General features: G+C 38.3%; 1 protein-coding gene across 7 annotated transcripts in view; it reads left to right on the top strand.

Annotated features, from left to right (window-relative positions):
• The first annotated feature begins 19,029 nt into the window (after positions 1-19,029).
• The window catches only part of DENND4A (DENN domain containing 4A), a 135,882-nt gene continuing 128,534 nt past the window's right edge, over positions 19,030-26,377 (top strand). For all 7 annotated transcript variants that reach the window (XM_043982246.1, XM_043982251.1, XM_043982250.1 and 4 more), the window contains exon 1: positions 19,030-19,263. The gene's annotated coding sequence lies outside the window, so the exon portion shown is untranslated. The remainder of the gene's footprint in view (positions 19,264-26,377) is intronic.

The following is a 26,377-nucleotide window of genomic DNA, read 5'->3' as shown; positions in this document are numbered from 1 at the left end:
TGATGAAAATTATTAATCTAGGCTTTGAAGAGGAGATAAGAAAATATATCTCCCTCCCTTCTTTGCACAGGGGACTAGGGGCATGAAACACTGAATATTCTATCTGATTCTGTTGTTGATTAGTTTTGCTGAACTTTTTTCTTTAAAGTTTTAAGGGGTGGTTTGCTGGGTAGGAGAGAAAAGAGATCTGATGGTAAATGGTACAAACAAAAACTTCTAATAAAGTTTTTTTGAAAAAAGAAAAGGTTGGATTAGATCAGTGATAACAAACCTCTGCGCTGAGGACCATAGAGTTATTGCAAGAGGTCAGTAAATGTATGTGCACCAACATTGTTACATAGTATGTATATGTAAATGTGATATCTACACACACACACACACACACACACACACACACACACACACACACACCTGTGACTCCCAATGAACAACAGGAAATTTACAGGGAAGAAGAAACTCCCTGAAACTGTACCTTATCTGTAACTTAAAGTTCTAGAATGCTGCCTCAGGGCACTGAAAAGTTAAATGATTTGTTCAGTGTCACACAAGCAGTAGTTAGTCAGAGGCAGAATTTGAACCTAAGTCTCTCTGACTCCTAAACCAGAATTTTGTGCACTTTCCCAGATTGCTTCTTGATCTCTATTTAGCTCCAACAAAATATGCAAAAATGTCTCAGTACACTAAATAAGCAAACATACCTTCCAGACTAAATAAAAAACAGATCTGCTGTACAAATGCATCATTATTATTCAAATAGAAGATATGAGGAACAAAATACAAATTCATTTAAAAGCATTACTTAATTCATAGTACTTTTTGTCATCAACTATTTTCTCAATCAACAGCTACTGTCCTGTGTTGGGGGTGGGGGAGAGGGGAGTGTCTGCAAAATTTTTGTGAATTTTAAAAGGTCGGAACCTCCTAGAAATAGATGATCTTTAACATTCTGTCCAGTTCTAACATCCAGTTTTATGTGTTAGAGAATACATGAAGCCAAATGATGAAAGTGTCATCCATATAAACCAGACTTAATGTGGAGTCAGATGAATAACACAGATATGTTATTCAGAATAAACACTGCCATTGACATCACTATTGAGTTATGACATTTGGATAGGCTTCTGCTGATCCACTGAGGTATTCTATTAAAGTTTATTTGGGAGATGAAGCAGATTTCTTCTGTGGGAAGATTTGCAAACGGGCTTGTCATAATAAAATTTATCAGCAAGTCTTTGAGTTGTATTTTGATAAATCATCAGACCATTTCCTTTCTCAAAAACCTTGTAATAGTCCATTTAATCTATCAAGATTCATGAATAATATTCCAGTTTTACTTTTATTGAGCTTCTTCTTTGGCCATGCATCTTCTTTTGTTTTTAGGGTTGGGTTTTTTGTTTGTTTGTTTTTGGGTTTTTTGTTTGTTTTTTTGCGCAGGGCAATGAGGGTTAAGTGACTTACCCAGGGTCACACAGCTAGTAAGTGTCAAGTGTCTGAGGCCAGAATTGAACTCAGGTCCTCCTGAATCCAGGGCCAGTGCTATATCCACTGCACCACCTAACTGCCCCCCACTCATCTTCTTTTGACTAGAATTTGAACCCTTGGTCCCAGCTTCAACCTTTTAGCAGCCACCAGCTAACTGCCATACTATCTAGCGTGTATGAAGCAAAAAGAACTCATCATTCACTTCTTCCACTAACTCCACTAGCTCCTCCTTCATTTTATTTCCTAGTTCTTTTCACATATTTACTTCAATCCAAATTAAATGTCTTCATTTTTCCTTGCCCATTATCCAAATTGTTGTTGTTGTTGTTCAGTTCAAGTGTCTGACTCTTTGTGACCCAGTAGACCATACATAGCACGCTAATGCTGCTCATAGGATTTTCTTGACCAGGGTCACACAGCTACTAAGTGTCTGAAGCTGGATTTCAGCTAACTTTTTCCTGACTCCAAGCCCAGCAGGAGCTGCTTATCATCCACATAATATCTCAAAAAATGATTTACTACTCTCATCTATTAAAAAATCTTTTTGTTGCTTTCCAGATTTGAAATCATCCATTTCTTTCTTTTTTTTTGTAAGTGAGGCAATTGGGGTTAAGTGACTTGCCCAGGGTCATACAGCTAGTAAGTGTTAAGTGTCTGAGGCCAGATTTGAACTCAGGTCCTCCTGACTCCAGGGCCGGTGCTCTATCCACTGTGCCACCTAGCTGCCCCTTCATCCATTTCTTTTATATGGAGGAAAGGGAGAACCAGATCCTTATCTCAACTTGAACTATGTTTTTCTTTACAACTTTCATTTCCTGCTTTAGTGGGGAGTTTTTGGTTCTATAAAAGTAACATTTGTTGTGTGATGATCAACTGTGATAGACTTAGCTCTTCTCAGCAATACAATGATCCAAGACAATTCCAAAGGACTAATGATGGAAAATGCTGTCCACATCCAGAAAAAAAGAACTGTGGAATCTGAATGCAGATTGACCATACTGTTTCCACTTTTGTTGTTGCTTTTCTTTTTTGAAGTTTTACCCTTGTGTTCTGCTTCTTCTTTTACAACATGACTAATGCAGAAATATGTTTAATGTGATCGTACATATATAACCTACATCAGATTGCTTTCTGTTTTGGGGAAGGGGTAGGGAGAGGAAGGAGGGAGAAAAATTTGAAACTCAAAATTTTATAAAAACAAATGTTGAAAACTATAAAAAATATTTGAACGCCATAAAGTCAATAAGGGTATAGTTTTATGAAAGATGTTTTTAAAAGAGGATTGCTTTCAGGTTTTTAAATACAGAATGGAGAGGAAGAGCATCCATTATTAGGAGATAGGAAAATGATCCTGACACTGGAGATTCCAGAATAGCTTCTATGGTTATTTAGTTAATGAGATAATGCCACCTTATTAGAAGCTTTGTGGTTGGCTTGATTTTATCTTTACTCTTAGAAACATCTATTAATCATCAAGTTCTACTAGGGCTAACTGTTTGCATTTCCCCACCATGGCTTAATTTTGTCCATGGGTGATAGAAATGCTCCAATCCAACTTTCTGTTTCTGCATGCCTGGTTAAGGCACTCCTTTGTTGGTGGGGTGCAGAAACTGAGAGGCTCCCCCATATATGTGTGTAGTATATGTAACTCTTTCCCTGAGAAGTTTTTTGTTTTGTTTTGTTTTGCTTTTTGGCGGGGCAATTAGGGTTAAGTGACTTGGCCAGGGTCACACAGCTAGTAAATGTTAAGTGTCTGAGGCTGAATTTGAACTCAGGTCCTCCTGAATCCAGGGCAGGTACTTTATCCATTGTGCTACCTAGCTGCCCCCTAACCCATGATTTAATGGTGATGTTTAGTCCCTCCATTGACACAGATCACAACCCTTTTGCTTCTTGGCAGACAGAACTGTATGGCTAAAAAGATTTTCACCTAATAGTCAACATTTCTGGTGAAATGTTCTGGTGACTCTCCAAACTTGATCTTTGGATGACAAATATAAAATCAATTTCTTTGTTCATAGTTGAAACCTTTTTAGCTTGTTGGGACCTATTAAGAGTTTGTGTTCAAATCTCACCTCAGACATTTACTGTCTGTGTGACCTTGGGCAAGTCACTTAACCCCATTTGCCTTAAAACATCCAGGGCCATCTCCAGTCATCCTGACATATATTTTGCCACTGGACCCAGATGGCTCTGGAGGAGAGAGTAAGGTTGGTGACTGCACAGCCCTGCCTCACTTAAATCCAGTTCACTTGCAAGTCACCTTCCTGATGTCATTGGTACTCCTCCAGAATAAAGGAAAAACAACAACAGCAACCACTTTGAGTAGTCCCCCATTATCACCCTTCTGAATAACTGCATTTATTTCTACTCCTTTCCCACTATTCCTCATCCTGCCAGATTTATCTTCCTAATATTCTCCCAGTTCTCCTGCCTATTTGAGCACCTTTCTCTGTCTCTTCCATTGTCATTGTCATCTTCCTATATCCCTCCTCCCAAGTCCCTGTCTTTGGCCCATCCCTTCTTTCTCATACTCTTTCCCCTGGTGATCTCATCCACTTCCATGGCTTTAGTCTGCAAGTCTGCAAGTAGCTCCCCCCTCAATATTTTATACCCCAATCTTTCCCATTGTTCTTTCATCACAAATGGACCTCTCCACCCAGTTACCCCATCAATACCTTAAACTTAACATATCCAAAACTATACTTATCTTTCTCTCCAAATCTACCCCTCTTCCCAGCTTCCTTTTTTCAGTCTGTAGCAAGTTCTTTCTTCGAATCATATAGGCTCAGGGCTTTAGAGTCACCTTTAACTCTAACTCTCCCTCACTTTCCATATCCAATTAGTTACAAAGTTCTTTCAAATCTATTCCCCAAATATTTCACTCAATCATACCCTCTTTTTCATTCTCACTGCTATCACTCCTGTTTAGGCCCGAATTATCTCTTGCTGTATCATTGGCTTAACTAAATTCTTTGCTTCCATTTTCTTCTCTTTCCAATCTGTCTTTATACTGTTGCCGAAGCAATTCTCCTGTTGTAAAGGTTTGGGTCCGATTTGATCTCTCCCATGTTCAAAACATTTCAGTGGCTCCACTTTGACTACAGTATACAAAACAAATCCATAGTAAACAAATCATTGTGCCTCATTTACCATAGTCAGAGACCAGGGTGGTTAAACTATTAAAGCAGGAACATCATACTCCAGATAGTAGCCCTTGCAAGGGCAACAAACAACTCTCTTCCTTTCTGAGGCTGTCTCTAGGGAGTCTTTAAAGTATAAAAATTCCAACAATAGGTCGATAGTTAAATTGTGGTACATTAATGTAAAAGGATACTGTAACATGATTAAGATGGACAAGTATGTAAAAGACAAATTTTTTTTGAAAGATTATAATGAAATAATACAAAGTAAAAAAAAAAAAAGAAAAACCATAAAAATGGAGTATATAATCATAGGAATGAACATGAATGGACAAAGAATTTTGATTGGGACTTAGAAGGGGAAACTACTTAACTTATATGTACTTACTACTCGATTATAGCTGTCTAATGTTTAATTTTGTTTCTAATAGTTTGGTGGGGGGTTTTTTAAAGTAGAGAGAGAGTCCCAGGCCTCTAGACTGATATTCTTTAAATTGGTCCTTATACTGTGGCTATGAAGCTAATTTTATTGGAAGGACAGAGGGCAACAGAACTAATTGATACTTTGCTATAGTAGAGTAGTAGAGCTCTGAGGGGGTCTGATTACCTGGGTGGCTTTCCCTGTGCTGTCTTTGTTTGTGGTTTCCAAATGCCAATCTTTATACCTATCCTCATTACACTTTATTTTATTAGCCTAGGCCCATTGCTCTAACACATCAAAATCTTTTTAGATCAATTCTATCATTTAAAGTGTTAGCTATGCCTCCCAGTTTCAAATGTAATAAGCTATCTGCACCAATGCCACTGATGAAAAATACTGAATACAGATCCAAGCACACATTATTAGGGAATTCTCTGTGCTGTCATCTATCCATTAATAACTACTCTTTGGGTCCAGTCAGTCAACCAACCCTAAATCTACCTAATTGTACTATTGTCTAGACCATATCTTTCTGTCTTGTCCACAATCCACTGATTTGTTTCACGATCTGTATATCTATTTTACAAGGGAGAGCTTATACTTGGGAATAAGGTGCAATGAATATGATTGGTTAGTGATAGATATCCCCCCAAATCCATCAATAAACATTTTTAAATGCACAGAAGAAAACAACAACAACAAAATACAGATGGGGAACATAAGCAAATAGAAGTTTTGCTACTACTCTGTCAAATTATATGTAATTTATACCTCTATACCTAGATATAGATATCTATGTGTATACATAAAAAAGAAAGACGCTTGTATAAGAAATTGTGAACTGTTACATAGACTGTTTTTAATGGCCTTTGTAAAAATCAAACTTTACATGACATTATAGTTCCATATACAAGTCATTTTTTTTGTTCTTTTTATCTATTGAAATGTTTGCATTTGTTGACAACTCTTAAATTCACATTTAAAAAAGAACATTTTTAAAAAATAAAGACAGTTGCCTGGGACACCCACAAATATGCCTTCACACACGCAGACATGCACGCATATACACACGCAGGATACCATAAGAAATGTTGTCAAATGCTTTGCAGAAATCCAGAAATACTTTGTCTCCAGTATTCCCCTTATCTAGTAATCCTGTCAAAAAAGGAAATGAGATTAGCCTGTCATGAGCTATTCTTGATGTAGCCATGCAAGTTCTTTGTGATCACCACTTCCTTTTCTAAAAGCTCATAAGCAAACCTTTTAATAATGTTTTAATTTTTTTTGGCCAGGAAATTAGATCAAAATTACCAGTCTACAGTTTGAATTAAATTAAATGTACACTGTGTATGATGCACTGTGCTAGGCATTGGGGATACATAGATAAAAATGAAGAATTTCTTTCCTTTACAATACTTACATTCTTCTGGGGAGAAACAATATTTGATACAAGGTAAGCTCTGAAAGGGGCAAGATGTGCATGGATCATACAAAGTGTTCTAGGAATATCTGAGTTGGGAGCAGGAAGGATGGAAGAGGGAGAAGTGATGGCAGTGATTAGGGGGATAAGGAAGCACTTCATGGTGGTACCTGAGCTGTGCCTTGAAGGCAGATAGGGATTCTAAAAGGCAGAGAAGAGGAGTAAGTGCATTGCAAGCATGAGGGAAGGCTTCTAGTCTGAAGGCCATTCTGTTTGTCAAACAATACTAAAATAAAATAAATGTGTCTTCTCTCGATCATCTTTTTTTCCCTATTCTATTCCAAACAGTGGCTCTATACCCTCTTTGATTTTTTTTGGTCCCTAATATAGCTTTAAAAAGTCAAACAAATACAACTTTCTATTGTCCTTGGTATTCATCGCCAGCTCTGGCTAATTCTGAGCTTTAGCCTGCCTTGCTGGCACTGTTCTCATGTCTTTGTATTCACCCACTGTTACTTGCTTTATTACATTCTGATTTGAATCATGTCAATTTATGTAAATATTTATTCCCTCCACCTTCCCCATTCACATCCCATTCCTCCACATTAGACTATAAACTCCTCGAAGGTAAGAATTATCTCCTTTCTCTTCCTTTTATCCCCCAGGGTTCAACCCAGTACCTTGTATATAGTAGGCATTTAATAAATGTTTGAGGTTGAAGCTAATTTCTATACCAACAATTATATAATTGATTTGATGTGAACTGCTCAATTCCTCTTCCCCTCATCTCTCCTGAAGTTCTCTGTTGTTTCCCAGAGAAGGCAGACATCTGTTTAAAACTAAACAATAAATATTTTGTTCTCTTTGCAGGTGTTCCCCTACAGGGCTCCTTCCTGCTTGACAATTTAGAGGGTATCCCTGTGGTCTACCCTAGTAGAATTCATGTCTGGGCCAAAATCAATAAAAAGAAAAGACTTAATGGTGTCCGATTTGCTCAGCTTCATGTTTCCCAAATGTCCTAGTTTTAACAACAAAGCTGGGTACATAAGAAAAGCTGACTCATATTTCCTGCAAGTCAGCACAGATATCCATCCAAACTGTTTGAACCTTTGGACATTTCCAGAGAGAAGGCCAAAGTGTTGAAACAATTTATGAGCATTTGTTTTATTTTCTGAGAACAACATAAGAACATCTGTTATAAGATTTCAGACAAAACCAAAGATTAACAATGAAACCCACCTCTATAATGACATTTTTCATCTTCATAAAATGTCAACGATCTTTACTTGGTGAAAAATTAAAATATATTACCTTTAAAAATAGACATACTATAGACCTTACTGTAAAATCCATTTTACAATATATTGTATGCAAAATAATATTTCTTTTTTTAAGATAATTAAACATTTGAAATATTCAATCTACAAAGATAGGTCAATGAAGGCAAAATTACTAACTTGGAAACCAGAATGTCTTAAAGTAACAATCTTTGTGTTTTTGAGTGTATGAACTAGAACTTTACCAAAATGTGGCAACTGAGATGGCCAGAGACAGAAGAATCTCAGATATAATGCACCCCTTTAACTACAATCTATACTGTCATTTACATCTGAACTTTGGTTTAATTAGTTGCCAGATTTTAAATATTGTAGGTATTATATTCTCTTTAGTATTCCTTGTATCTTAAGGCATTCAGCTGATCTGCCTTTAAAAAAAACAACAGTATTTATTAATGCCTACTATGTGTCAGACATTGTACTAAGTGTTAGAGATACAAGTACAGACAATGAAACAATCTCTACTCACAAAGAACTTACATTTTTATTTATTTTTTTATTTTTTTAGTGAGGCAATTGGGGTTAAGTGACTTGCCCAGGGTCACACAGCTAGTAAGTATTAAGTGTCTGAGGCCGGATTTAAACTCAGGTCCTTCTGACTCCAGGGCCGGTGCTCTATCCACTGCGCCATCTAGCTGCCCCGAACTTACATTTTTTAAATTTGATTTTTTAATGAACAAATAATGATTTTCCCAATTCTACTTCCCCTGCCATTGGAAAATAAAATAAACAATAAAAAACAACAAAAAAGGTAAACAAAACTCTTGTAACAAATATGAATTGTTAAACGAAAAAATCCATTATTTTAGAGAGCTAGAAAAAATCACAAAATTCATCTGGAAGAACAAAAGAACAAGAATATCAGGGGAACTAATTTTTTAAAATGTGAAGGACAGCATGACTAATATGGAAATGTTTTGCATGATTACACATGTATAACTTATATCGAATTGCTTTAAGGGGGGATGGGAAGGGAGAAGGAAGAGAATTTGGAAATGGATGTTAAAAATTGTTTTTACATGTAATTGGGATAAAATAAAATTCTAAATAAAAATAATGGGAAAAATGCAAAGGAAAGTAGCCTTGCCATACCAGATTTCAAACTGTATTATAAAGTGGTAATCATCAAAACAGTCTGGTACTGGAGAAGAAATAGATCAGTGGAACAGATTAGGTATATAATACACAATAGTAAATAACCATAGTAAACTAGTGTTTGATAAACTCAAAGACCCAAGCTTTTGGGACAAAAATTCACTATTTGACCAAATCTGATGGGAAAATGGAAAAAACAGTATGTCTGAATCTAGGTATAGACCAACATCTTACACTGTATACCAAGATAAGGTCAAAATGGGTACATGACTTAGACATTAAAAAGTGATACCATAAACAAATTAGGAGAGCAAGGAAAAGTTTACTTGTTAGATCTGTGGAGGTGGGAAGAATTTACGATAAAATAAGAGATAGAGAATAATATGAGATTATATTGAAATAAAAGGAATTTGCACAAACAAAACCAATGCAACCAAGCTTGGAAGGAAAGAAGAAAACTAGAGGGAAATTTTTTTATAACAAGTATTTCTGGTAAAGGTTTCATTTCTCAACTGTATAAAGAACTGAGACAAATTTATAAGAATACAATTCATTCCCTATTGATAAATGGTCAAAGGATATGAAAAAGTTGTTTTCAGGTGAAGAAATCAAAGCTATCTATAGTCATATGAAAAAATGATCTAAATCACTATTGATTTAAATTAAATTAAAAACATAAATTAAAACAACTCTGAGGTATCACCTCACACCTAGATTGGCTAATATAACAGAAAAGGAAAATGACAAATGTTGGAGGGCATAAGGAAAAATTGAAACACATGCACTGTTGGTGGAGCTGTAAAATGATCCAATCTTCTATAAAGCAATTTTAAACTATTCCCAAAGGGCTACAAAACTGTGGATACCCTTTGATCCAGCAATACCACTACTAGGTCTGTATCCCAAAGAGATTTTTTTTAAAAAGGGGTGTATGTGGTGGGGAGGACCTATTGTACAAAAAATGTTTATAGGAGCTCTTTTTATGGTGGCTAAGAACTGGAAATTGAGGGCATGCCCTCCAATTGGGGAATGGCTGAACAAGTTGTAGTATTTAATTGTAATGAAATACTATTGTGCTATAAGAAATGACAAACAGGATGATTTCAGAAAAACCTGGAGTTTTTCTGAAGTTACATGAACTGAAAAAAAGTAAAGTGAGCAGAACCTGGAGAAGATTGTACACAGTAACAATAATACTGTAAGATTATCAATTGTGAATGATTTAGTTATTCTCAGCAATACAATGATAGAAGACAAATAAAGGATTAATGGTGAAAAATGCTATCCATCTCCAGAAAAAGAACTGATGGAGTTTGAGTGCAGATCAAAGCATACTATTTTTCACTTTCTTTATTTTGTGTGTGTGTTTGTTTTTTTGTCTGTTTTCTTTCACAACATGACTAATATGGAAATATGTTTTGCATGATTGTACATGTATAACCAATGTCAATTTGCTTACCACATTAGGGAGAGGGAAGGGAAAGGAGGGAAGGATACAATTTGGAACTCAAACTTTTTGAAAAAGGAATGTTTGAAATTGTTTTTACATGTAATTGGGAAAAATAAAATATTTTTAAAATCCTACTTCAGCCATGTCCAAAATATATCATTCTCCACCCTGACTCCATCACCTCTGACAGAAGATAGGTAGCATGCATCATTATTAGTCCTCTTAAATAATGTTTTGTCATTTTCATTGATCAGTGTTCTTAAGGCTTTCCAAGTTGTTTGCTTATAACATTATTATTAATGTATAATTCTTTTGATCCTATTCACTCTACTCTGTATCAGTTCATCTTTTCTGGTTTTTCTAAAATTGTCTCTTTCTTTATTTCTTACAGTACAATTCATCTGCTATTCTAGTCTTATGCTATATCATTTATTCAGCCATTCCCTAACTGATGAAAACCCCCTTATTTCTAATTCTCTGCAACTACAAAAAGAGTGGCTATAAATATTTTTGTACATCTGGGTTCTTTTCCTCTCTCTTTGATCTTCTTGGAGTTTAGGACTAGTAGGGGTGTTGCTGGGTCAAAGGGAATACAGAATTCATTGGATTTGGGGGCAAGTTCCAAACTGCTTTCTAGAGTGGCTGGACCAATGCACAGCTCTGCCACATTGGTTATCTTCCTTTTTTTTTTTTTGTCAATTTTGCCAATGGGGTGGAACTTTGGAGTTGCTTTAATTTGCCTATTTCTCATCATTACTGATTAGGAGCATTTTCCCCATGTTATTCATATTTTAGGTTACTTTCATTTTCCTTTTTGGAGGCAATGGGGCAGGGGGTGTGGTGTTACACAGCTTCTAAGTATCTAAGGCTGGATTTGAACTCAGGTCTTCCTGACTCCAGGACCAATGCTCTATCTACTCTGCCACCTAGCTGCCCTTAGATTACTTCTTTAGAAAACTGCTTGTCCATAACCTCTGACTATTTATCAATTGGGGGATAACTTTTATTCTTATACATTTTAATCACTTTCCTATATATCTTGGAAATGAATCTCTCACCAAAGAAACCTTCAGCAAAGATTTCCCCCCAGTTTTTGGCTTTCTGTCTCATTTTAGCTACATTGATTTTGTTTGTGAAGAATCTTTTAAATTTTATGTAATCACAATTGTCATTTTATTTTCTGTGATCCTCTCTGTTTCTTGAAATTTAATTTCTATTGGTGTTGCTATTTATACAAGTTTTGGGTAAGCATTTATTAATATCATACCAGTAAAAGATTGACCATGTGTCTCCCTAACTTCTCATGGTCTTAGGCCACATGGTAGAGAAAAAGCAGGGAGAGAGTTTCAACATATCAGTTAGAGTGAGCAGAAGAAAAGCCCCAGAATACCCAGAAGACCTAGAAGACCTCTTGAAGACCCATGCTGTCTGAAAAGGCTATTCATGGTGTCTTTCAAGGGTTTTTATCCTCTTTTGATAAAGGCAGGTCATCTTACATTGGTTGACACCACATGAAGGTGGTCTACATTAAAATGAACTCTAGAGAAGATATCAGGGAAAAGAATACAAAAGACCTTCACTGAAGTTGCTCAAGACAAAATCCATTACATATGTGTGGTTTAATCCCATTAGTCTTTCACTGATCTAGACAAAAGAATCTATCTACATTTTTTTTATTCTCTTGGGTTTTTCCCAGATGAGATTGGGAAAGTGATTTCTGGATTCCCCCCAGAAAATCATTATTAGTAATTACTTTCTCACATTTCTATCCCTTATTTGGTATCAACTCTTGCCTGATCCATAGATCTTAAAAGTAATGTCTCCCAGGCAGCTAGGTGGTGCTGTGGATAAAGCACCAGCCCTGGATTCATGAGGACCTGAGTTCAAATATGACCTCAGACACTTGACACTTACTAGCTGTGTGACCCTGGGCAAGTCACTTAACTTTCATTGCCCCACAAAAAAAAAAGAAAAAAAAAGTAATGTCTACCTTGTTCTAATTTACTTATGATGTGACCTTTTACGTCTAGGTCAGGTATCCATTCAGAGCTTCTGACTTGGATTTGCAAAGGTGTTTGAGACAAAGCAGTTCAGCAGACTTACAGTCAGAGGACTTGGATTTCAAATTTCAGTTATGCCACTTACTACCTTTGTGGCCTTGGTGAGTCATCTACTGTCTCTGGACCTCAGTGTCCTAATCAGTAAAATTAAAAAGTCTCTTTCAGTTCCTGATCTTAAGAGGCCATGGTCATGTTTTATTTTTTAAGTTTATTATAATATCTGAAAGTGAGCTATCCCTTATTTAAAAAAATAATTAAAATTTTAGCTTGTGGAACTAAATATACTAATTTTTCAATGTAACATTATTCATCAAATTTGGTTAAGTTGGGCCTGACTTGGTTCCTAATAACAAGGGGTCGAGTTGCCAAAGTACCAAAAAAAACCTCAGTGTAAGCTAGTCTGACCTATAAGGCAGTTCTTCTGGCATAGAGACCATGGTCAATTGTATAGCAAAACTCCTAAGTAATTATTCAGGAAAATGAGTAATTTCTAGTATAATAATTAAGGTGCTTAGATTTAGCAGGTGGAGAGGATTATGCTTTATACAACATCTTGTTTTTCTTGTACTGCAAAATGAATGACTGAATAAAAAGGCATTTATCAAGCACAGTGTATCAGGTACTATTATTCTTGGTTGTTTTTTTTCTTGGAGAAATGTTAAAATAAGATGTAAGAATATTCATAGAGTTCCTGGTGTAATAGAAGGATGCCTGTTGGTTGAATTGGAATTTTTAGGAGCCATTTTCCTCCTTTTTCTAGGAGGTGTATAGTTAATTAATTTTAAAAATGAATCCTTTTTGGGGGTTATTTTTATGTCATTTCCTGACTGTTCAACACAAACAAAATAGTTAAGCAAAATCAACTGAGGAAGCCAATACTACATCTGACAACATGTGTAACACTCTGTACCTGCAGTCTTCTCCCTCTTCCCTGAGGAGAGGGATTTTTGGGACAAAGATTGTTCCCTGCAATTAATCTAAGCTCAGCTGCTTTTTAGTGTTGTTTTAATTTACATTATTGTAGTCATTCTGTATATCATTCTCTTGGCTCAGCATTTTTTGTTTGGAATCCTTTTTTTTATATCTTCCTTTGTTTCTCTGGATTTCTCATCTGTATCTTTACTTATGGTGCAATAATCTTCTATTACATTCATATAATTTGTTCAGCCATTCCCTATTTGATTGGTACCCACTTTATTTTCAGTTTTATGCGCTCTCTCTCTCTCTCTCTCTCTCTCTCTCTCTCTCTCTCTCTCTCTCTCTCTCTCACACACACACACACACACACACTCTCACACCCTTGAGATGTATACCCAGACTCACCATCATATTTATTATACGAAACTTTGGTCTTAAATCTATCAATGAGCAAAATTCTTTTTATTGTCATCATATCAATTTGTTTCACTAGAGATCAAAGCTCCCAGTCAAAATCCTCATTTTCCCTTCAATTTTCTTCCTTTAATCCACTTTAGGTATTAACAAATTCTAAGACTTGTTACAATACAATATAATTATAATACAATGAATATTTTAAACTGGCAGAGTGGGTCTCCCCTAAATTGGAATGGCTTTAGGAAGGAGTCAGTTTATGTTATTCATGAGAAATGTTTGAACCCAGAGTAAAATTAGAAACTTTTTTAGATTTCTGCATTGTCATTAAGCATTGAGTTGATAGGTTAATCTCTATTCCTATTCCATATGACTTCACTACTACTAAAGTCTATTTATGATAGGAAACACATTAAGTATAGATTTTGCTTCCCTTATTGTCAGCAAACCATTCATTCCTTAAATATTGAGCAGCTGCTAAAAGCAAGGTACTGAGTGTGCTTGGAGATGATGGTATTTAAAGAGGGTATAGATTATGGCTTATTAACATGAGACTCCATGAACTTGTTTAAATTTTTTTCATAATTAGTTTCTTTTGCAATCCTATCGATTTTATTTTAGACTTTTAGCTTTTTTATGTTGAGAAGTGATCCATAGACTTCATCAGACTGCCAAAAGGATACATGGAATACAAAACAGGCTAAGAAACCTTAGCATAAATATACCTTTTACTTACTGGTCTACTTTAAGTCAATCACAAATTGTCATTTCCAGCTTGTTTGAAGAACTAATGGAGGGGCAGCTAGGCGGCGCAGTGGATAGAGCACTGGCCCTGGATTCAGGAGGACCTGAGTTCAAATGCAGGCAAGTCACTTAACCCAGACTGCCCCGCAAAAAACAAAACCAAAACTAATGAGATAGATGATAAATGCTCTTAGCTGCTTAAATTAAAATCAGTCTACAAGCAATTCACAACTGTTTTCTAATACTTTATAAAATATTGTTCTGGTAGGTGCTATTTTCTATTTAGAAACGTTTTACCATTTAAAAATGTACAGAATTCCAGTGCAGAGTTTATGACAAACCATTTGCCAAACAAAACATAAAATTCCATGAAAACAATTGCAATGTATTATTGCAGCTACTTCTGTTGCAGAGGATAAGGAGATATAGCAGTTCTATGAAGAACTAAATAAAATCCTTCAAATTAATTCAATATAAACATTCATGATTGATAACTTCAATGCAAAGGTGAGTGTAGAAGAGAATGGTAAGAGGCAGCAAGGTGGTGCAGTAGACAAAGCACTGGCCCTCGATTCAGGAGTACCTGAGTTCAAATCTGACCTCAGACACTTGACATTTACTAGCTGTGTGACCCTGGGCAAGTCACTTAACCCTCATTGCCCTGCAAAAACAAAAAAAAAAACCCAGAAGAGAATGGTAAGATATATGATAGAAAACATGATTCAGGAATAATAAATGAGCAGTTATAAGGTTGTGGATAAAAGCCTCCTTATACACATGAATCCTTTCTTTTTAATTGAGAAGAGTTGAGAGGCTCTGGATATGTTGAGCATCATAAACAATATAGCAACATAAAAAGTGTAATTGATTATATTTTAACGGAAAACATATTGTTCCCAATGTGAGCCATTTCCAAATCAGAACACAAATTTCTTAAAACAAAGATGTAAATCAAAAGTAAATTGGAAGAAATGACAAAAAATGGGAAGGTATCATGGTGTGGAATGAAGGGACTTGACTTAAGTTATTGATGCTGAAAGACAGGAAATGAATAAAAGAATTGTCAACCTAAACTATTATTATAGTTCCTAGGACATAATAAGTGTTCAATAAATGCTTGTTGGTTTTCTAAGGAAGCTTGACATAAATTAATTTCCAAAACAAGAACAAAAAAGCCTAGAATTCCTTTCAGCTAACAAACACTAGGTGTCTTTACCAAGGGTGAATAACTAGAATGGGCAATGAACAGATAAAAATGCAAAACATTGTAATGATTTTTATATCAAGATTTTTTTTTCTACATCAATGGTAGTTGAACCATCATATCTATACTTTAAGGTCTTTGAGATACTTGAGGCAGTAGGAAAATCACTAAAGAAAACAAAGCCAGAAAAGGACATCGATGCTTAAAGTGATACAATTTTGAAGATGTGGAGAGAGAAATTCCCCAGTTATCCAAAGCAAGGGTGCCAAAGACTTGGGGAAGGTAACCAAGAGAATATTAGAAACCACTGGCCTATGAGCTTACTTTCTCATTGCTATGAAAATTTCTATGAAAATAATCTATATATGCATTGAGGGCATCTTTGATGAAGGTATGAAAAGGGAGTAGGAATGCTTTAAAATGATATTGCATTGGGGCAGCTAGGTGGCGCAGTGGATAGAGCACCGGCCCTGGAATCAGGAGTACCTGAGTTCAAATCCGGCCTCAGACACTTAACACTTACTAGCTGTGTGACCTTGGGCAAGTCACTTAACCCCAATTGCCTCACTAAAAAAAAAATGATATTGCATAGTAGGCCCCACTTTTTACAATCACACAATTGACTAAAACATGTAGAAAATAAAATATTTCAGTATACTTGTGGGTGTATAAAAAAGCATGTGGTTTAGTGGAGCAAAACATCACCTTAATGACTTACCCTAACGAGGTGTCTCCCATTAATATGTCAAAATCATCCAAGATGCCTTCAAAGATATAATAACCAAGGTAATTTCTTTCAATAACTCTTTTGATATTATCAGGCAAGGTACAAACATCAATAATGTTTGCTTCTGTCTTAGATAATGTCCAATGTAGAGTCTGAATATAAGGGCATTTCCTGTTCAATGGTCCTACAAGTGATCCTTTTTTTAAATGATGTACTCATTGCATCAAGCCCAGATCATTACAGTCTCTTATGGGCAACCCATATTCACTCAAAAAAATTAGCCTCCATGGAAGAAAAACCTACTGGATAAATAACACTGATTGTCCTGATTAAAATATGCATTTGGACGGATAATTCAAATAACTAGTTCATAAACACACATATGTGATATATATGTATTATATATCTTGAATAGATGCTGGACCTGGGCAATGAGCTAGTCTGAGTTTAACAGGAAGGGAGATAAGGTTACATTGACTTTGGAAAATGGAATAATGTTTTATTGAACCAAAGCTTCTTCCTGAAACAAAAGACCCATCTTTTCATGGAATATCACAGTTTCTACAGGAATATCATAGTTGAAAAATCACCAAAAAGATCACTGGATAGGTTCATGCTAAGTACAAATAGACTGTAACACACTATAGAAAAAGCACACAAGGAAAATGGTGTAAGGATCATAGGAGAGATGTATGATAAAGTGATTTGACTATACAGTGAGAACAAGCAACAAACAATGGACAGCTTATATGTTCTACTTATACTCTGACAATGTCAGGAGAACTAGAGGAAGGCTCCTGGCATGTTGGGTAGGTCCCCATGGTGGATGCTACATAGGTAATTTAGCATTAGAGAATGTGTTTGTTTGGAATGAGTACCCACAGCTACAATTTCACAGATCCATTAAAATATCCAAGTAGAGAATTCCATTCTGTAAAGCCTATTTATTGTAATTGTTACAACAATGCTGTATCTTGGTATGGTGGTAACTCTAGTTTCTCAAAGGGGATGCCTGTGGAGATCTCGCTCTGGTCATTTCTACCTCTGGAAAGACCTCTAAAGCAGTCTGGCAACAATATATCTGCCTTCTGAGAACCTGCCTAAGTGCAGAGAGGTTCATCATCATTTGAACTGTTCATTTGGTAATCAATTCTTTGGCTATGGCAACTCATTAAATTCTGTAATCGATTTTTTTTAAGTTTTTTACACTTCGTTGAGTAAAACAGTGTTATTTTCTTGCTAGCCGATATTTTGAACACCCAAATTACTCTTTAAAAAATTATGGCTGGGGGAAGCTAGATGGCGCAGTGGATAGAGCACCGGCCCTGGAGTCAGGAGGACCTGAGTTCGAATCCAACCTCAGACACTTAACACTTACTAGCTGTGTGACCCTGGCAAGTCACTTAACCCCAATTGCCTCACAAAAAAGGGGGGGGGAATGGCTGACCCCCTTGGGTATAGCTGCTACAAACTGAAGGATGAATTTTATCTTTATCCTTGGAGAAAAAGACTTCAGGTGTCTGATTGTTATTTTTAGCCATGCTTTCATACATGGACGAAAAACTGTCAGCAAATATCCACTTCCATGACAAAACAGATCACAAACTGGGTTTTGGGGGGGGGGTGTTTGTTTTTGTTTTGTTTTGTTTTGAAGTTTGGGCTTACTTGTAGGATCTGCTACAAGAAAGAATTGGTCTCAGCCTGCAAATCTTAAGATGAGTTTCTTGAAGTATAGAGAGTGCCATAGGCACTTGGAACTCATTGGAAGGAACTTCGAAAAGTTGACATGAATGACATGAAAAACGATGGGGGAGAATTTCAGAATCATATGGAGGGTGAGGGGAATAGATACTCCCACTCCCCTTCGGTCCATCACAGAGGAGAAACAAGCCGGAATCAATTAGCCAGCATAAATTCCAAATCAAAACAATAAGCTAAACAAAATCCCCCCAAAACTCTAGTGCTCCTCTCTTCTCCCGTGTAGTTTCCAGAGAAAGTCCCTGGATTCCCCAATTCTGCAAGGCTGTTTATATTGGTACCGAAACCCTCGTGGGGACTGAATGCCCCAAGGGGATTCCCAAAGCGCACCTATGCAGACTGAGCAGAAGGAAGCGCAGGCTGAGGAGCTGTCCCTTGACAGCCGCCGGCTTAGTCGTGCCTCCTAAGGGGTCACCTCTCCGAGCTAGGAGGTAAAAGAGGAGTAGAGCAAGCTCGCCCGAGGTAGGTGCAAGTGTGAATGATTGGGAGCGGGAGGTGGGCGGCTGGGGTTATCTCGTTCAGATTCCTCTGCTCTCCCCGTGTCAGATTGGGGTAGCCTCTCCCGCGCTCTTGCTGTCAGGCGGGATACGACTGTAGGTTTCCCAAACAACCAACGCCGTGACAAGGGTTGGGCCGCTTCGGCCCCGCCCCCTTTCCCTCCCGCTGCGACCCGGCGGACTCTAGGACCCGGCGGACGCCTCTGCTGCTTGGCTTCTCCCTCGCCTCCCTCCGCCCCTACCTACTCGTCAGGAGACGCCGGTTGGCTGCTCGCCCGCCCGACTGGTGTCGTCACTGCCAAGATGGCGACGGCCGCGGCGGTGGCAGCCGTGAAGGGAGGAGGAGGCGGAGGCGGAGGCGGAGGCAGCGGCGGCCGCGAGGGGAGGGGGAGTCCCGCCTGACTGAGCCAGCAGGCCACGGGCTGGCGGGCTGGGGTTCCGCGGAGGGCGGAGCGCTGGGCTCGGGATGATCTAAGCTGGTCAGGAGCCGCCGCCGCTGCTTCGCTTCGGCCCCTAGTGCCCAGCTGCTGGGGAGGAGGGGACCCGGCTTGGCTGCCTAGGTGACTGGCCCAGTGGCCGCGGAGCCCCAAGCGGTGAGTGCGGGGGCGGTGGAGCTGCGGAGCGGTGACATGTGGAGCTGTCACTGCCGGGGACGGCTGTGTGTGTGTGTGTGTGTGTGTGTGTGCGCGCGCGCGCGCGCGCTCGGGGGTCCGTGAGCAGGAGGGGGAGGGGGCGGTGGAAGGCTGCTCGCCCCCATCCCCCTGGGGGGATCGGGGGAGTCGGTCTTTGTGGGCCACTTCTCCAGACCCGGAGGGCGCGGAGACACTTTGCGCTCTCCTCACAGCCAGGCCGCCCCGCTCTCCCTCCTCTGGACAGGGTTGCCAGCTGCCGCTTGGCCCCCTAGTACCGCGGGTGACTGGGGGCGACGATGCCCGGTTGGCGAGGGGCGGGGGGGGGGGAATGCAGCTCGTGGCTGTTTGTTTCCTCCCCGTAGTCGGGGCAGGTGGGGGGGGGGTGGAGGGAGTTGGGAGGAAAAAGTGGGGGAGGGGGGAGGAGAGAGAGGGAGAGGGAAAGGCTCCCAATCTGGGTCCCTGACATCTCCGTTACGTAAGGCTGAGGTGGCTCCCGGGGATCCCACCTGCTCGGCTCATGTGAAGCCCCGAAGACTCCGGAAGAAGTGGCGGGCGAGCCCGCTGCCCGCCCGTCACCCCGGGGCTGTGGGGGCCGCCGAGGAGGGCCAGGGAGATGCTGCGGCTGCCGCCTCCTCTACCGCAGCTGCGGGTGTCCAAACCTGCCCGCTTAAAGAGGTGGAGCTCTGCTGCCGCCGCCGTTGTTGTTGTTTTTAAATGCCCACGCTCCCCCTTCCGAGGCAGCCTCCCTCCCTTTAAAGTTTATCTGTTAAGAAAGAATGAAAATTGGTTCGTGAGAGTATCTCATTACCATTGCTTTAAACCGAGCGATGTAGTGTAACGTTTGTGAGACGACGACGACGTGCTTATAATTACATCGCGTGTAGAAGAAAACTTGAGCCCTTAGAAGTGGGAGTTTTATTTTTAGTTTCAGGACAGTTTATGCGGTGGCTCAATCATCAGGACCCGTGGTCGTCTGGAAACTGTAACAGCCAAGAGAGATGAAAGAATGTTAGCCAGCCTGCTAGTCATGAATGAGAGTAAGAAATGAGTACACTAAGGTTTTAGTTCACAGTTGGCTCTTATTAATTAAAGGAGTATTCTGAGTTTAAAGCATTTTATAAGTTGTGTTCTTGGTGGGCTTTTAAAAAAAGCTAAGTGTATGTACTCTATTATCTGGCGTATTCTTCCTCCCTTTGGCAAAAAAACCAAAACAACTGTAAACAATGTAGTCCAGGTTACACTAATTTATTATAACTCCTATTATTATTCCTTTTAAGATTATTTTTAATATTTTTTTGTGGAGCAATGAGGGTTAAATGACTTGCCCAAGGTCACACAGCTAGTAAGTGTCAAGTGTCTGAGGTCAAATTTGAACTCAGGTCCTCCTGAATGCAAGGCTTGTGCTTTATCCACTGCACCACCTAGCTGCCCCCCTAAGATTATTTTTAAAAAGTGGATTCTGGGGAGCCCTAAGTTTTTCTGTTATCAGTTCTCAGTAGATACTGTAGTCTATACATTTTGTCTCAATGTAATTAAGATAATTTTGGTATCCAGTTTTTGTAATTCAAAGTATGAAGAAATCACCAAACATTTGTACCCTCCACCTGTTAGGGAAACTTTGTCTTGGATAGAAATGTAGTGTTTTGGATAGCTTCTTTCTAGTTTCCTTTTTGAATTGCCGTTAGCAATAAAATGCCACACGGAAGAATTTTCTGAATGGCAAGCAGAAGTGGATTTTCTTTTTCCTGGGCACATTACTTTTTGTGAGTTTTGCTGTTGTTATAGGAAAGTGAATTGAGCCAGAACCCAACTAAAGAAGGTGGAGAGGAGTGAGTATTCATATTCTGATCTGCATTATTTTAAACTTAATATTATTTCTGAAAATTGTATAGTGATGTGAAACTTTAAAATATTTTACACAAATCCTCCATTAGATGCTGAAACTTTTTGGAAGATGGACTAGGAAAGAGAGTTTGGTGTTGCTCCCGCTCCGCCCAACATATATTGTTTCACGTAGTTATTGAATTATATAGGATTCTTAAGTGTAGTGTTTTATTTATATAAGAGTGTAAGAAGTAAAAATTTGGATAAGATTGGCATGCAGAGAAAAATAAAAAAGTTGTCTTTGAATTTTCAGGTACACTGTGTGTGATGGACATTGTGTGGCATTAGCAGATTTTTTTTTTTTTGGTTACAAAGGGACTTGTCTTTTCTGTGATATACAATGTGTGTGCTTGGAAAAGACAGGGATGAAATGCAGTATAACAAAATTCTCTTTCTCCCAACCCCAATGCTGTTGCTTTATTGTTCCATGGAGACCTTTAAAAAATAGACTAAATGTCCCAAATCATGGGATATTATGCCACAGTACTGCAAAGCAGATTTATTCATTAGACCTTTAAAATTAGTTGCATAGGAACTTCTTAATATAATGATGTTGTTACATGTGTTCCATATGTTTCTAATGGCTTTCTTGTCTTAAAAGGCTAATATGAATATCAGTGATACTAATGTATCAGAACCTCCTATTAGACATGTTATCTAAACTTTGTATCTCACCCACCTAGCAGAATGTTTTACTCATAGTAAATGCTTTTTTGTTTTGTTGCTTTGTTTTTGTTTTGGTGTGGACCTGTGAATTCATCTCTCTGGGGAACTTCCAGCATACAAGTTCCCTCCACAAGTGCAAATCAGCCAACTCGTCAGTAACTTAGACTCTTAAAAGAGTTGCTTGAGCGACAGAGAAGTTTAATGACTTGCCCAGGGTCACACAGCCAGTAGGTATAGGAAGTAGGCTTATGAATCTGCATCTTCCCTGCCACGAGGTTTACCCTCTCTCCACTACATCTTGCTGCCTGCCTCTCACTAGGCACCTAATGCATATTTATTAATTGAATAAAGAGTGCAGTGGAATGGAATACAGCCTTAAGCCAGGAAGAGCAGAGCTAGAGTGCTTCTCTAATATTATTGTAGGCTGTGTGATGGTAGGCAAATCCTTTAACCTCATAGTGTTCTAGGCAATTCTCTGAGGCCATTATCTTTAGAGAAGATGCTGACCTACATTGATAATGGGAGTTACCAGTGAAATCACAGGTTCAATCCCTTTCTCTATTAAATTGGATAAGAATGCTTTGAATCATAGTATAAAAGACTAAAAATTTTCAGAAAACTGTTATCTTATAATTCTTTGTAACCAGAACGATTTTTAAATACTTGTTGCTTATCTGTAATCTATAAGCTTGTGAACAACTAATAATTAAAGCTGCTCCCTGAGCTATGAAGAGCATTGGACTCAGGATTGTACTACCATGCATGATCAGGCCCATTATTCACTGTCTCTTGCACCCACATCCTCTTTTCCCCTCATGTGCTGGACAATTGCATAGAACTGTCTGTCGCAAGTTTCCTTTCTATTCTCTGAGGAATCAAGTGCCTTCTCTAATCCTCCACTTTTATCTTTGCCTTAATTTCCCAAAAGTATACACATCTCCTTTGATACACTTGTTCCTTCTGTCATACTACTTTTGCCAAGTAAAGTCAGGACTTAGGCTTTAGTACTGAAGGAAACTTAGAGGTTGTGTTATCCAAACCCTTCATTTTTACAGTTGAAGAAAAACTTGGGCCCGGTGTAAGTAAGTAACTTTCCCAATGTCATATAGCTATTAAAGAGCAGAACTTGGAGTTTTAGTCCAGATCCTCCAACTTCAATTCCAGAGTTCTTTCTTTTATGCTGGATTGATTCTATCTGTCTGTCTGTCTTTCTCTCTCTCTCTGTTCCATGACTACAAAGTAGTGCTGGTGACACCTTTATCAAGGAAAGTGAAAGCCATAACTTTGGAAGGAAAAAAAACCCCACACCATTCACCTTGAAAGGGCCTAGTGACTTTTATTCAATATCTTCAACTACTTCCTCATCTCTGATGAAATCTTACTGAGGCATCGGCATTCAGCATGAATATAAAAACCATTTTATTCAATCTTTTTAATGTTCCTTTAAATTACAACTATTATAACAATGTTATTTTCATCTATTTTATCATTGCAATTATATAGTGTTCCAACTCCCTTATGGGTTAAATTAGCTATTTTAGGCTAGGTGGAGAACCTAACAAGCATTTATAACTGTTTCTATCTAAATTACAACAGGGCAGCTTTAAAATGAACTTTTGGAATACAATCCATTTTTCATTTGGATGCTGCCTATATTCATAAAACCCACCTATGCTCATGTACTTGATACTTGGCACCAGGCTAGTTTTACAGTGCTTGATCTTATCCTCATGAATACTCCTATTCTTAATCTACTTCTTAAAATAATATGAAGGGGGTGGCTAAGTGGTACAGTGGATAAAGCACCAGCCCTGGATTCAGGAGTACCTGAGTTCAAATCTGGCCTCAGACACTTGACACTTACTAGCTGTGTGACCTTGGGCAAGTCACTTAACCCCCATTGCCACCAAAAAAAAAAACAAAACAAAAAAAATTATATGAACGTATGACAATAGAGGGAGAAGAGTCAAAAAACCACTTAAGAAAAGAGAAATGGAAAAGATAGCAAGGAGATTTCCTGCTAGTACTACACATTATTTTCCAATGAAGAAAGTTGAATGAATGATCATAATTTAGGCAGAGGGTATCACAGTTGTGGTATTTTGCTATTTTATAGAGCTATTCTTCTGACCAATGTGTAAATACATTTTAGATTTATATGCAGGTATACGCATATGCTATATACACACATATTCAGGTTTTCATATAAAGATTTGGGTCTCTGATATACACTGAAATTTTACTCTGAGTTAGGTATTGTCTATACTAAGAACTGTTACTGTCAAAATTTTAAAAGAAATTTAAGATCCACCTTCTCTCCCTCCCTTCTTCCCTATCTCTCCCCTCCTTGAGAAAGTAAGAAAAACAAAACCCAAGTTTACAAAGATGTATATTCAAACAAAACAAATTCCTGAATTGACCATCTCCAAAACTATTATGTTTTGATCTGGACTCTTGAGTCCATCACCTCCCTGTCAGAAGCTAGGTAGGCTATTTTATCATGAGTCCTCTGGAATCATAGTTGGTCATTGTAACAATCAGAGTCCTTAAGTCTTTCAGAATTGGTTATGACTCATTTGTGTGTGTGTGTGTGTGTGTGTGTGTGTGTGTGTGTGTGTGTGAGAGAGAGAGAGAGATTCTTCTAGACTCCCTTGAATAGGGTCCATTGTAGATCTGTTATAGTGAATTCGAGATTATCACTGTCAAGAGCCCACCATTGTCCCAGACATCCAGGCTCACAAGCTCAGTGTCATCCTTGACTCCTCCCTCTAGGTCAGGCCACATACCCGTCCATCACAAAATCTTGTCTTTTCTACATTCACAACATTTCTAAAACTCTCATATAGCCACAGTCCTAATTCAGTCCCTCATCACTTCTCTCCTGGATTATTGCATTGGCCCTCCAACTGGTGTCTCTGCCTGCCTCAAGACTTTCATCATGACAGTCCATCTACTCAATAGCCAATATAGTTTTTCTAAAGTGTAGATAGGTTTGCCTATGAACTCCAGTGGCTCCTTCCTATTACTACTCTAAGATCTAATATGAACTCCTCTGGCATTTAAAGTTCTTCATAATCTGCCCCATTCTTAACTCTATAGTCTTCATACTTTTCTCCTCCATGCTAATATGATCCAGCAACACTGACCTACTTGCAGTTCCTCAAACAAGACTCTCTATCTCCTGGTCTCTGGGCCTCTTCACTGGCTGTCTTCCATGCCTGGGGTGTTTTGGCCTCTTACTTCCACTTCTTGGTTTCCCTGCTTTTCTTTAAGATTCCTCTCAAATCCCACCTTCTGCAGAAGGCCTTTCCTGTCTCCCAGCTTCTAATGCCTTCACCTCTGATTTTGTTGTTCTAATGTGCATATATTTTAAAATATACCTAGTTATTTACATTTGTCTCCTCCATTAGAATGTAAGCTCCTTGAGGGCAGGGACTGTTTTTGCTCTTCTTTGTATCCTCAGTGCTTTGCACAGTGCTTGGTTTGCAATAAATGTTTGTTAGCTGATTATACTATAGAAGATTGTTCCCTGGTGTAGATGTCAGTGTATTTATTTCAAACATTAGATTATTAATTTCACCATATCCCAAGACAGTGAGGAAACCTGTCAGTGTTCTGGGAATTTGTTGCCTTTATACATGATATTGCAGTGTTTCTTATGTTTCATGTTTATGAATGCTGAAATGCTCCAACACTATAAAAAAGATGTTTTTATAATAATATCAAACTTAAACTCAATCTTCTAAACCCTGTCCCCTTGCCCCATTGAAAAAAAACCAAACAAGCTAATATTTGAGTATCCATGGGATTTGCAAGCTTCTGGTTCTTTATTGTTCATGGCTGATGCCAAATTTAATGACTTTATGACACAATCCTACCTGGGGTCAAGTCCTAAGGGCCCATGAAACATGTTGCATTATATTAAGCATTGATAAAGATGTTTGACAATGTTAAAAATAAAATAATTTCTGCAGTATTGTACTTACCCTTTGAGTGGGCCTCCAGATTTCCTGTATTTTTCTACCTTCTCACCAGCAGCCTACCCACCCTTGAGATTTCTCCATTTTGGGATTGCTCTAAGGATTGTTAAATTTCTAGCTCAGATCATCATTTCATGAGATACCACAGCCCTGCTCACTTCACTCCCTGACTCTTTCACTCATTTACTCATTGACTCTCTGGACTTCTCTACCTCTTTGCCTGCAGTCTTTCCCCTTTATCTTCCCATCTTTCCAACTTCCCTTTATGTGTTGTCTGTCTTCCTCCATTAAAATGTAAGGTGCCTCAAAGGTAGGGACTGTGTGTATATATGTATGTATTATATACATATGTATATGTATATGTACATACATACATACACACTCTTGTATCCTCTACCCATAGCACAGTGTTTACCATATATCACTTAATAAATGTTTTATCTATCTCTCTGTCTGTCCTTGGATAATGAATGACTTGGGATATAGGCAAGATTACTATAAACATTCCCTAAGCCTTAAAAAAAAACTTTATGTTGATGTCAGAA

The sequence above is a fragment of the Dromiciops gliroides genome, chromosome 2, assembly GCF_019393635.1.
Source record: "Dromiciops gliroides isolate mDroGli1 chromosome 2, mDroGli1.pri, whole genome shotgun sequence".
In the NCBI taxonomy this organism is placed as follows: domain Eukaryota; kingdom Metazoa; phylum Chordata; class Mammalia; order Microbiotheria; family Microbiotheriidae; genus Dromiciops; species Dromiciops gliroides.
This window is presented reverse-complemented; position numbering and strand designations above follow the sequence as displayed.